Source organism: Macaca nemestrina, chromosome 9 (assembly GCF_043159975.1).
Source record: "Macaca nemestrina isolate mMacNem1 chromosome 9, mMacNem.hap1, whole genome shotgun sequence".
Lineage (NCBI taxonomy): Eukaryota > Metazoa > Chordata > Mammalia > Primates > Cercopithecidae > Macaca > Macaca nemestrina.
Window position 1 is genome coordinate 74,757,907 of NC_092133.1, and position 10,696 is coordinate 74,768,602.

At 52.0% G+C, this 10,696-nt stretch overlaps 1 long non-coding RNA gene across 1 annotated transcript; it reads right to left on the reverse strand.

The window, feature by feature from the left end:
- Window positions 1-593: 593 nt before the first annotated feature.
- LOC139356280 (uncharacterized) lies at window positions 594-7,558 on the reverse strand. Its single transcript, XR_011607854.1, has 3 exons — window positions 7,400-7,558; window positions 2,602-2,704; window positions 594-884 (listed from the first exon to the last, which is right to left on the reverse strand). It is a non-coding gene; the product is annotated as an uncharacterized lncRNA (long non-coding RNA).
- Between the last annotated feature and the right edge of the window lie 3,138 nt (window positions 7,559-10,696).

Below are 10,696 nucleotides of genomic sequence, written 5' to 3' on the forward strand. Positions count from 1 at the left end.
TTGTGTGATAAGAATCACTGAATGTCAGTGCCCAGAGGAATCTTTGAGATAGAGAATGGAGCAAGCACACGAGACAAAGACACTTGGCCTGGATCACACTGCCGTGTGGCTGCTATATGCTGGGCACAGAAACAGATGCAGGGAACCTGGGCTCTGGAGATCCCACCACTGCTGCAATATGCCACACCGCTTCCTGCCTGGTCCATCAGTGTCCCCAGCAGGTGTCCTTGGACAGTGTCCCAGGAGCCAAATGTGGTCCCAGGGTCAGACTGACATGACAGGGCAGATCTATAGATCTGGTGGAAGCCGCTTGGTGGCATCTCGCCCAGGAGTATCTAAGAATATAAAAGGGTTAGATTTGGGGACATGTATTTTAGCAGATTCTGAAACTTGCTCTTGCATTTTTGAATATTTATACTCTGCTTCATGAGCTCAGATATAAAATCTAGGTCTGTGTTCTCTCCTAGTGCCTCTGTTGCTTGCAGATACAGAACTTCCTTCAAAGAAATAGGTGAGTGGCCCATGCAGTAAATGCCCCCAAGACTGAGGTGACCCAGCTTTTCAGTAGACCTTCTGCTTGGCCATGCTTTGCAGGCTTCTGGTCGCTAGTCCAGGTGACTGGTTGAGGATGAAAAAGTCACTTCTTAGCCTCCTCCATTGCTCCTCCATGCTGTTTGCCTCAAGAAGGAAGCTCTGACCTGCTGGGGTATTCACAGCTCACCAACAGCAAGTCCTCTGTTTCACTTTTCTCCTTGCAGGGGCCTTTCTCTGCAACGTGTCCTTCTCTATGTCCACTGGCCCAAAGCCTGACCTTTAGTAAGGTCTTCCCCCAGAATGGTGTCATGAGAAAGATAGACTTGAGGTGTAATTTATTGAATACTGTACTGAAATGGAAAAACAGAATGGTTGTATAAGTATTTTATGTCCAGTTTCTTTTCTTTCTTTCTTTCTTTCTTTTTTTTTTTTTTTTGAGATGGAGTCTCGCTTTGTCACCCAGGCTGGAGTGCAGTGGTGCGATCTCAGCTCACTGCTACCTCTGCCTCCTGGGTTCAAGTGATTCTCTTGCCTCAGCCTCCCAAGTAGCTGGGATTACAAGTGCACACCACCACACCTGGCTAATCTTTTGTATTTTTAGTAGAGATGGGGCTTTGCCATGTTGACCAGGCTGGTCTTGAACTCCTGACCTCAAGTGATCCACCTGCCTTGGCCTCCCAAAGCTCTGGGATTACAGGCGTGAGCCATCGCGCTCAGCCTTCTTGAAGTACAGTTTCTACTGAACATGTATCACTTTCTCCCCATCATAAAATAAAATAATCAGTATGTCAAACTGTCATATATTGGAGACCATCTACATCATATACATATAGATATCATATACATATACATACATATACATATATGATGCACATGTATACATCATATGCAGTGATGTCCTTATTTCTTAATCCAAGTGTTGGTTAAATGGGTATATTCAGTTTATAAATATTTAGCAAAGTATAAACTATAACCTTGTTATAATGTGGAAAAAAAAACTAAAAATGAAAGGTATGAGGGAGGCAGTGCACTGGCCTTGGAGTCAGAACATCTGGGTTTGAAATCCTGACTCTACTGAATATTTGCTGAGCCTAGTTGCTTCACTTTCTCATCTTCCCTACCTGTTGCCCTGCTGCATGGGGCTGATTACACCTCTCTCATGCCCTTACTCGTTAGGAGGGCTAAATGCCAGCGGGCAGGGGGACGTGGTGGTGTGCAAAAGCTTGGGTCACGGAGCAGATGATCAGAAGGCCAATGCCTGGTGCATTAGGCCACCCCAGCACTTCTTGAAAGAAAAAACACAGGAGAGCAGCAAGCTAGAGAGAGTTGAGCTTTTGCTGGAGCCTTGTGACAGGCAGGACAGTGACTGAGGATTTAACGAGAGGACGATTTGAGCACTTCCAGTTCCAATGCCAATGAGTGCTCTCTCTGTGTCCCCAGGACTGGGTTGGCGCTAGCTGTTTGTGAAGTGCAACTTGTCCCCAGCAAGCATCTGTTTTGCTTCTCTCAGCACCAACCCTTCAGGAAATTCTCGGCAAGCCCCCTGTGTGCTCCAAAGCGACGCCTTCCCAGCTCACTTTGGCTGCCAGCAGCCTTCCAGCAGGGGCTTCTTGCTCTGAATCCTAATGTGAGCTTCAGCAGGGGCTTTAGTTGCTGCACTCAGCAGGGGATGGGAAGGGACGGTGGTGGATGGAGGGTGATGAGGCAGTGGGCCTGGTTCGGGGTTTCTGGGATGCTGTGGCACACAGGGTCTGTCTGTGCATGCCTGTGGAGGCTGACTCATCAGCCTGCAGGCTGGCCTAGTACCTCATTTTTCAATCAATGCCCCCAGCACTTGGTGAGCTGGGTTGGCAGGGGGTGCAGCCACTGAGACAAGCAGCCAGATAGCTACTGGTCATGTTACTTCAAGAAAAGGAGGTTAGGCCAGGCATAGTGGCTCACTCCTGTAATCTCAATGCTTTGGGAGGCAGAGGCAGAAGGATCGCTTAAGGTCAGGAATTTGAGACCAGCCTGAGCAAGACCCTGACTCTAAACATTTTTTTTCTAAAAAATTGGCTAGGACTGTACCTGCATCCCAGCTACTTGGGAGGCTGAATGAGAGGATCACTTGAGCCTTGGAGTTTGAGGCTGCAGTGAATTCTAGCCTGGGTGACAGATCGACATCCTGTGTCTAAGAAAAGGAAAAAGAAAAGACTGTTAAGAATCTCAGTGATGCAGAGGCTTATAGTGGGCACTTGGGCCTTGCCTCTTCTTTATTCATGTGCTCGCATGTAGTAATTCCCTGCCAGCCTCTAGTTCAGCCCCTGGGCACTCAGTCAGGGACAGGAAGCATGGCCCCTGCCTCTCTGATGCCCTTTGCAAAGGCCCTGTCATGTCTCCGCCTGGATGACAGCCACAGCAGAGCAAGCCACGTGGTGGAGCAGGCAAACCCTACAGCCAGACCGCCTTGGCTCAGCTGTCAGCTACCACTCCCTTGGGTTCTGATTTGGGGCAAGAAACTTACCTTCTCTGTGCCGTGACCCGCCTGACCAACATAGTGAAACTCTGTCTCTACTAAAAATACAAAAAATTAGCTGGGCGTGGTGTCAGGCACCTGTAATCCCAGCTACTCGGGACATGAGGCAGGAGAATCACTTGAACCCGGGAGGCAGAGGTTGTAGTGAGCTGAGATCGCGCTGTTGCACTCCAGCCTGGGCAACAAGAGTGAAACTCCGTCTCAAAAAAATAAATAAATAAAAGGTGGGGGTGATGACAGCAGTCCTTAATTTATGTAGTTGGAATGAAGTTCAATAGGTTAATGAGTGCAAAGAGTGTGAAATAGGGCCTGGAATCTAGTCTATAAGTAACAAAATCATAATGACTCAGTTGTGCTACCTCTTGAGTCACCTTCTTCTAGGTTGTCTCCATCACACAACCTTAGCGATCTTTCTAGGTCAGTTCTGATTATAGTAAAGTCATTCAAAGGCTCTGTTGAAAGTTCAAACTTTTCCATGGCCTTCAGACCCCTGCTTTCCTCCTCTTGATCACTTTTCCAAACGGCCATGCCCACTTTTCTCCTCTCTACCTTACAGACACTGCAGATGGCCTGCCATTTGCTAAACCTGCCATAGCTTCTCCTCCCCTGCTGTTCCTGGGGGACCTCTGCTCTCTCCTCCTTACCTCCCTGGAGTCCTACATGGGTCCTTCAGTTTGTATTTGAAGGTAGAGAATCCCTCCTTGATTTCTCCTTCTTTAACCAAAGCCAGCCCTTCCTGTGACCTCCCCCATTGACTGTCTAACCCAGGTCTCCTGTGCTAAGCAGTGTGTTGTAACCACCCGAGTAAGCATATGTCTCCATTGAACTCAGTGTCCTCTGGCCATGTCGGAGTCATCTCTGGGCCAGCATGAGTAGACCTACAGCAAACAGTTGTTGAAGGAATGAATGAACAAGATGCTTGGTGAATGCTTGCCAGATTAGAATGAAGAAGCAGCTAATCTCCTTTTGTCCTTACTACAACCCCTAAAGCAGATGGGGAGATACTAGCAGCCTGTTGGGACTTAGCTGCTACTTTGTCGGTATAAGTGACAGCTGGCTGGGCCCAGGCAGCTACAAGATATGCCCTGGTCTGACTCTTCGGACAGTGCTTGCTCTTCTCCCCAGTTAGCACACATTCTGTTGCCTGGGAGGGGCAGGTTGATGCACATGAAACATGGTACTTTCCAGAGATGTTCACCACACTGTCTCCATGCCACATTCCCTTCCGTAGTGTGAACTTGCCCCTCCCCCATGAAGATGCAGACTCCTATCTCCCCCACCTTGAATGTGGGCTTGAGCCTACTTCATCAATACAGTGGGATGGAAGGGATGTTCTGAGACTTCCAAGGTTAAGCCATAAGAAGCTTTGCAGCTTCTGCCTGGGTCCTTTAGAATTCTCTCTTGGGATGCTCCTTCTGGAAAGCCAGCCACCACACTATGAGATGGCTAAGCCATACAAGAGGCCATGTGTAGGTGCTCTGGTGGACAGCCTTGGCTGAGCTCCCCACAACAGCCCAGCCAGGTGAGTGAGCCATCTGGGATACCCAGACTGGTCAAACCTTCAGATGATGCTAGCCCCAGCGGACATCTGACTGTAATCCCATATGAGGCCTGGTGTGTGAGCTGCTCAGCTGAACCCAGTCAATCCATAGAAATGTGAGAGATGGTGATAAATATTTGCTTGAAATCACCAAGTTTTGTGGTGGCAATAGATAAACAGAACACCAAGTTGGACTTGGTGCCAACTGGAGGAAGAAGTGACTGCTGATCACTTCTCTGTCTCCAAAGGGTGACTCCAGAGAGCCCCCTGCCTATGATTTCTCAGGATGTAGAGGAAGGGACTTGGAGGTGGGAACCACAAGATCTCCATTGTAAGGCCCGCTAGCCTCTGAGATGCTTTCTCCAATTTGCACACTGCTCTGGGGCAAAAGACAGAGGGAGGGTTGGGACTGTTTCAAGGTCCAGTTTCCTCAGACTGTGGGGGAATAACTAGGTCCAAGTGCACAGGTACAACGCCTTTACACACATCCTGGTCCCTGTACTGTCCACTCCATGAAAATGGTCTAGATGCTTAGTATATGGAAGACGGAAGCAAGGAAATGGTGATGGAGCACCCATTCTGTGCCAGGTGGCTGACCTCAATTATTTCATTTGCTCTTCACAACGATTTGATGAGAGTAGAAGTATTATCCGCATTGCGCAGATGAAACTGGGTGAGAAAGGTTCAGTGATGTGTCCACGCAGCAAGCAAGTGGCCAACCTGAAAAAACCCAGGCCAGCGTCTCTACTGTTGATGACTACTGAATGGTCTCAAAGATGCTGGGAAGGTTCCCAGGGCTGTGCTTCATCCCCAGCTGCTGGTCAGGGCCTGAAATTCCCTCATTATTGCTTTGCTGCTTTAGCTTAAATCCTGGATCCTGTCAATGCTAATCCCTCTCGAAGGATGATGCATTAAGATGTTATTAATCACCTACCCCAGGCAGACTGAGGTCTATCGTTTCTCCTGAGATTCTGTTTTTGTGGGAGGGAATGTGGGGTAGAGGGGTTGCTTTCAGGGACGGAAGAGAAACAGGTGGGGTCATAACAGGTTCCTAGCTCAGGCTTTTCTCCATTCTTTCCAGATGGAGCTTGATGGTGGGCTTGGAAAATCAAGATGATAGATCCTCAGTATGGGGCATGGGACAAGCCCCATGCCCTGCCTGAGACCGGCCTTCGTCAAGCCCAGTGGCAGCTCTTTCTCCAGCTAATGAAGTCCATCCCTGGCATGGGCATGGGCACATTCATTCTCCTCTTCAGCTTCCTTCACATTTGGCCGGTTTCCCTCCAAGACTCCTGGGAGAGCTGTGTTTTGTTCTGGGCTCCAAACTCAAGGAGTGGCATTAAGCGACTGGTGCGAGGCCAGAGCAGACAGCCAGGGTGAGTGGGGAAGGAACGCCAACTCCTGATAGAGCAGTGCAAGTGTCGTCCGAGGGGAGGAGACCCGGGGGCTGGAGAGCTGGCTTCTACCCTGAGGATGCCGGGTGGCTGAGTGCATTGCTGGACTTTGCCCGCGCTCCTAATCCTTCTCTCTGGGATGGTTCCAGTTCTGGGGAGGCAGAGGCTACTCCACATGGGTGATCCTGATGGGGAGTGACTACCCTGTCACTGGAGGTGGCTGAGCAGACGACCTAACTGCCCATCTAGGCTCTGCAGCGAGGCTCCCATGGAAGGAGAAGGGACCAGGTGACCTTGGAGACCCCTTGCCATGTTTGATTCTCAGACTCTGAGAAGAGACAAGCCCATCCTGGTGTAGCAAGATTTTAACCCCCTGGGGTAAAAGGAGGGGAACAAATTGTTGTGGCTGTCCTGGTGCTCACCAACCTTCCCAGCCTCCCTTTACTCTGCTCTTTGGTGGTCTAACTTCCCTTTGGCAAGGAGCCCTTGCTCCTCTCTTTTCTCCCTTCCTGCTTTCCTTTCATTCATTCAACAAATTCTTGTTCAGCAAATTCTTTCTTGCAATGCCTCCTAGGATACTAGACAATGCCCTAAGTCTTGGGGGACCCTGGAGTGAGGAGAAGAAATACCGCCCCTGCCCTTACGGAAGAGCAGTGGGGAGCTCCTGTAGTGTGGAATAGGGGAGTGAGATGGATTATAGAAGTCTTGGGGGAAATCCAAGAAGGTTGAAAGTGAGGGCCATGTTCAGGTAGGAGATGGTGTGGGGTGGGCTCGGAGGGTGGTAGTGGGCCAGGGAAAGTGGATGGAGTCCAAAGACAGAGAATAGAAGAATTCATCAGTGCTTGATGGAATGTTGGCTGTGGCAGGTAGGTGAGGAAGAGGGGGGTGTCAGAGGACTCCTAGGTCGCTGGCTGAGCCCCTGGGTAAGGGAGGGGGCCAGTCCTGGGGATGCCTCACAGCAGCCATGGCCTCGCTGGCAAAGCTACCTCATGCTGGGGAAGGCTTCGGTACTAACGTTTCATTTCGGGCAGGTCTAGAAACAGAGGCCATGCATTTGCTCACACCCTTTCTCCAGAGTCTGTCTGCATCCCTTCTGATCTTTCCGACAGCTCCCAGGAGCGGGTCTTTTTCTTAAGATGCCTCCTAGGCGCCTGCCCTCCTTTCTGCCGCTCCTCTGCTCATCATTGCAGAGCCGTGGTGATTGACACACCCAGGGGCCAATGAACTGCCTAGCTCCACCCACCACTTCCAGGGTCGCTGAGTCCCTACCCAGCTCTCCCTGTTCTCCTCCCCCAAGATCTCTCACGGTGTCGAAATACCAGACACGATTCAGGGCAATAGCAGGCCTGATTTCCACCTAGGGAGACGAGGGAGGGCCCAGCTGGACCTCTTCACAGCATCCATGATCGACCCCACCTGGCTGGATGTTGCGGGGGCGGCAGGGCAGTCTCAGGCTTCCTGGCCAAGGCCTGCAGCCGGTAAACATTCCTGCCCCATTTCCATGGCTGCCAGTTGGGCTTGAGCCACTGGGGGCTGGGGGAGGGGCTTTGACTGGGCCTGTCTGTTCCACTCTGGGGGATTTGGTGGTTCTCCGTTTCCAGCTTAGCTCATTGTGAAGCTGCTCTGAAGAACTCCCCTTTCCAGCAGCCAGTGCGCATGAAGCCAGTTCACTCCCTCCTGGGGGTCCCTCCTTGTGGGCATGAAGCTGGTGCACCCTTGAGTCCTCCTCGCCGTGGATGTGAGGTTGGTGCACCCCTGACACTCCTTCCTGTGGATGTCAAGCCAGTGCACCCTTGGGTACCTCTGCCTGTGGGTGTGAAGCTGGTGCACCCCCAGGCCCTCCCCCACCGTTGGCGTGAAGTCAGTGCACCCCTGGGTCCCTCTCCTGTGGGCGTGAAGCTGGTGCACCTCTGGGTCCCCCTCTTTGTGGGTGTGAAGTCAGTGTATCCCTGGGAACTCCTTTCTGTGGATGTCAAGACAGTGCACCCCTGGGTACCTCTGCCTGTAGGTGTAAAGCTGGTGCACCCCTGGGTCCTCCTCGTGTCCCCTGAGACAATTGGATCTTGGTCTCAGGGCTTGCTCAGTCATCTCTGGTGGTGTAGGTCTCTGTGTTCAGTTTTGTAAGTGGAGGAAACTGAAGATGATTGTGTTTACCTTACCTACCCCCCTCACTTACCTCACCTAGCTCAGGGGCTGGGTATGGGGTGGTCTCAGCCCAGGACAGCCTTTTAAATATTAAACATGGTACCATGAGATGTTTGTTATACTCATGACCTGGAGAAACCAAATGCGATTACTCAGCCATCTCAAATGGGGCAATGTGTAGGCTAACAGCTACCCCTCCCGAGGGCATTTCACGCACATTACCTTCTGAGCTTCATTGAGTCCATTTACAGGCAACAAAACTGATGCACAGAAAGGTGGGTGACTGGGCTCACTGTGGCCTGCAAGAGGAAGTGGCAAGCTTGACTTCATCCACAGCTGGTTCTGTATCTCAACACTGAGCACAAGGAAGTGATGGTGGCCCGGCCAGTCTGTACCTGGGCTCCCATGGTCTGCCACAGCCCAGTCAGTGTGCTTGATGCCTGGTATCCTTCCTATGTAACAGAGACAGACCAGAGAGGGAAATAAACTTGCCCAGGGCTGTACAGCTATTCAGTGGTGTAACCAGGACCGGAACTCGCGTCCTCTTCGTCCCTCTCAGGTACTCATCCCACTCATCTCAGCAAATCACATAAAGCTCTCAGTGGCCTTAACACCAGGTCAGGAGGACTAGAAGGGGTTGGCCACGAGACAAGGAGGAAGGCATTAAGGGCCAAAGCTGGAGACCAGCCGTGAGTCCTGTCTTGTTACTGATGTGACCTTGAGCAATTTGCCCTCCTTCTCTGAGCCTCCATTTCCTTGGGTGTTGCCCAGGGATGCTGATCTGTGTGTAGCTTTCCTCAAGCAGTTGCTCTGAGGACAAAGATGTGGGATGGGAACTGGCTCTGTGGAAAGGCAGGGGCAGCTCCCACCTGCTCCCGTGCCATGGAGCCCTCTTGTCCTGGGTGAGTCTTGGCCAATGCCCCAGAGCCCTGCACAGCCCCAAGCTACTGGGGGAAGGCAGGGAGCTGGCCTGTGCCTCCCCAGTGCCAATGCATCAGTTCTCAGGGCCTCTGAGATGGCGCCTCTTGGCCTGGATGTGCCACAAACAGTGCCCTCTCCCCTGCCTGTGTGTGTTTTGGGGCTGGCTGGCAGGCTCGGGAAAGCAGCCTGGCCTTATCAGAAACCCTGGGTCTCCGGTTTCTGGGAACTGTCTGCGCTCTGCAGCTTTCTTTCCCAGGGGCTGGTGCCAAGCAGGCTCAGTCTGAGCTTCTGGCGGGGCTCCAGTCATTCTGTGTCAAGCACTTCTCAGCAGCGGGAAGACCAACTTCATGGAGGCCTGAAGGGACCCAGCAACCAGCCTCTGTATGCATGGCCCTGGCTGAAAAACGGGAGCATGGTTGTTAGCGCCCCTTAATCCACACAGGGGACCAACTGCTCCCAGTTGTGTGAGCTGGGCCGGGAACTCACACCAATGCCTGTTAACTGCCTCTAAGAAGGGGACCTGCATAGAAGCATCATCCTTTAGGAGGCACGCCAACATGCACTGTCTCCGTTCATGCTGCACAGGGATGGAGGCTCGGCGCACAGACCCTGCTGGCCTGTGTTCTACAACTCCCATCACCCGAGAGAGTCACTCCACATCCCTGCAAGATGGGGATCATGATTGTTAGTTAAGATTGAGACGATGGAGGTGCTATGAGGTTGAGAACTTGCCAGTCACTCAGCCATGTGTGGCTGAGCCAGGTCTGAAGCCAGGCAGTTGGGCTCCAGAGCCCACTTCCCACCTTAACAGCACAGGAGGGGGTCCTAGGTCTTCTGGTCCCACAGCAGTCTCCATGCTCCTGCCCCCTCCCCTCCCTGCCTCCCTTGGAGTGCAATGCATCTTACTGAGGTGGAGCTGGCTCAATTCAGTGTAGGTGCTACATGTATAGATGCCGTTTGGGTTTATGTTAGCTAGGGTGCCCACAAATAGGGTCCAGGTACCAGGGGCAGGGTGTCTCAGAAGAGTTGGCAGGGACATAAGGGACTATATGATAAGGAACGAGGGCCCTGTGTACTACCCAGCTTGAGGTCCTTGTGGGGGACAGGGTCTCAGCCCTCTGTCCTGGTCCCTTGTGTGGATGAGCAGTGTCATCTGTAGATACCTGGGGCCCAGAAGGTGAGGGAGGTGGCAGTCCTCGGTGCCTATCCACTGTCCTTGAAGACTCCCCTCCTGGTAGAGCCTCTCTCCAGTGCCCGTGACTACTCAATAATCCTCTTTCTCTCACTTGAAAATTTGATGGGACAACTCTGCATGGCTTTCTTGGCTCTCCACACTGGCCCCCCAGCCGACGTCCTCACTGCTCTTTCCCTGCTACAGGCTGATCTTCTCCATCTCAGTCTCTGCCTTCCTTCCTCTGTGCCTTGGTCCCAGAAGCTTCCTCAGTCAGGCCACATTGGAGCCTATCTTTAAGGAGGAGACCTCTCCCCTGCTCTGGGCTCCTTCAGCATCCTAGGCCACTGGGTGTGAAGTGACCGAAGAGAGTATCATGGGACAGGCCTCCAGGGCCCTTCGCCTTCTCCAGACCATGAGAACCTGGAGGGCAAATTCCACAGCCCATTCATTTTCAGTTTCCCAAAATGTTTATG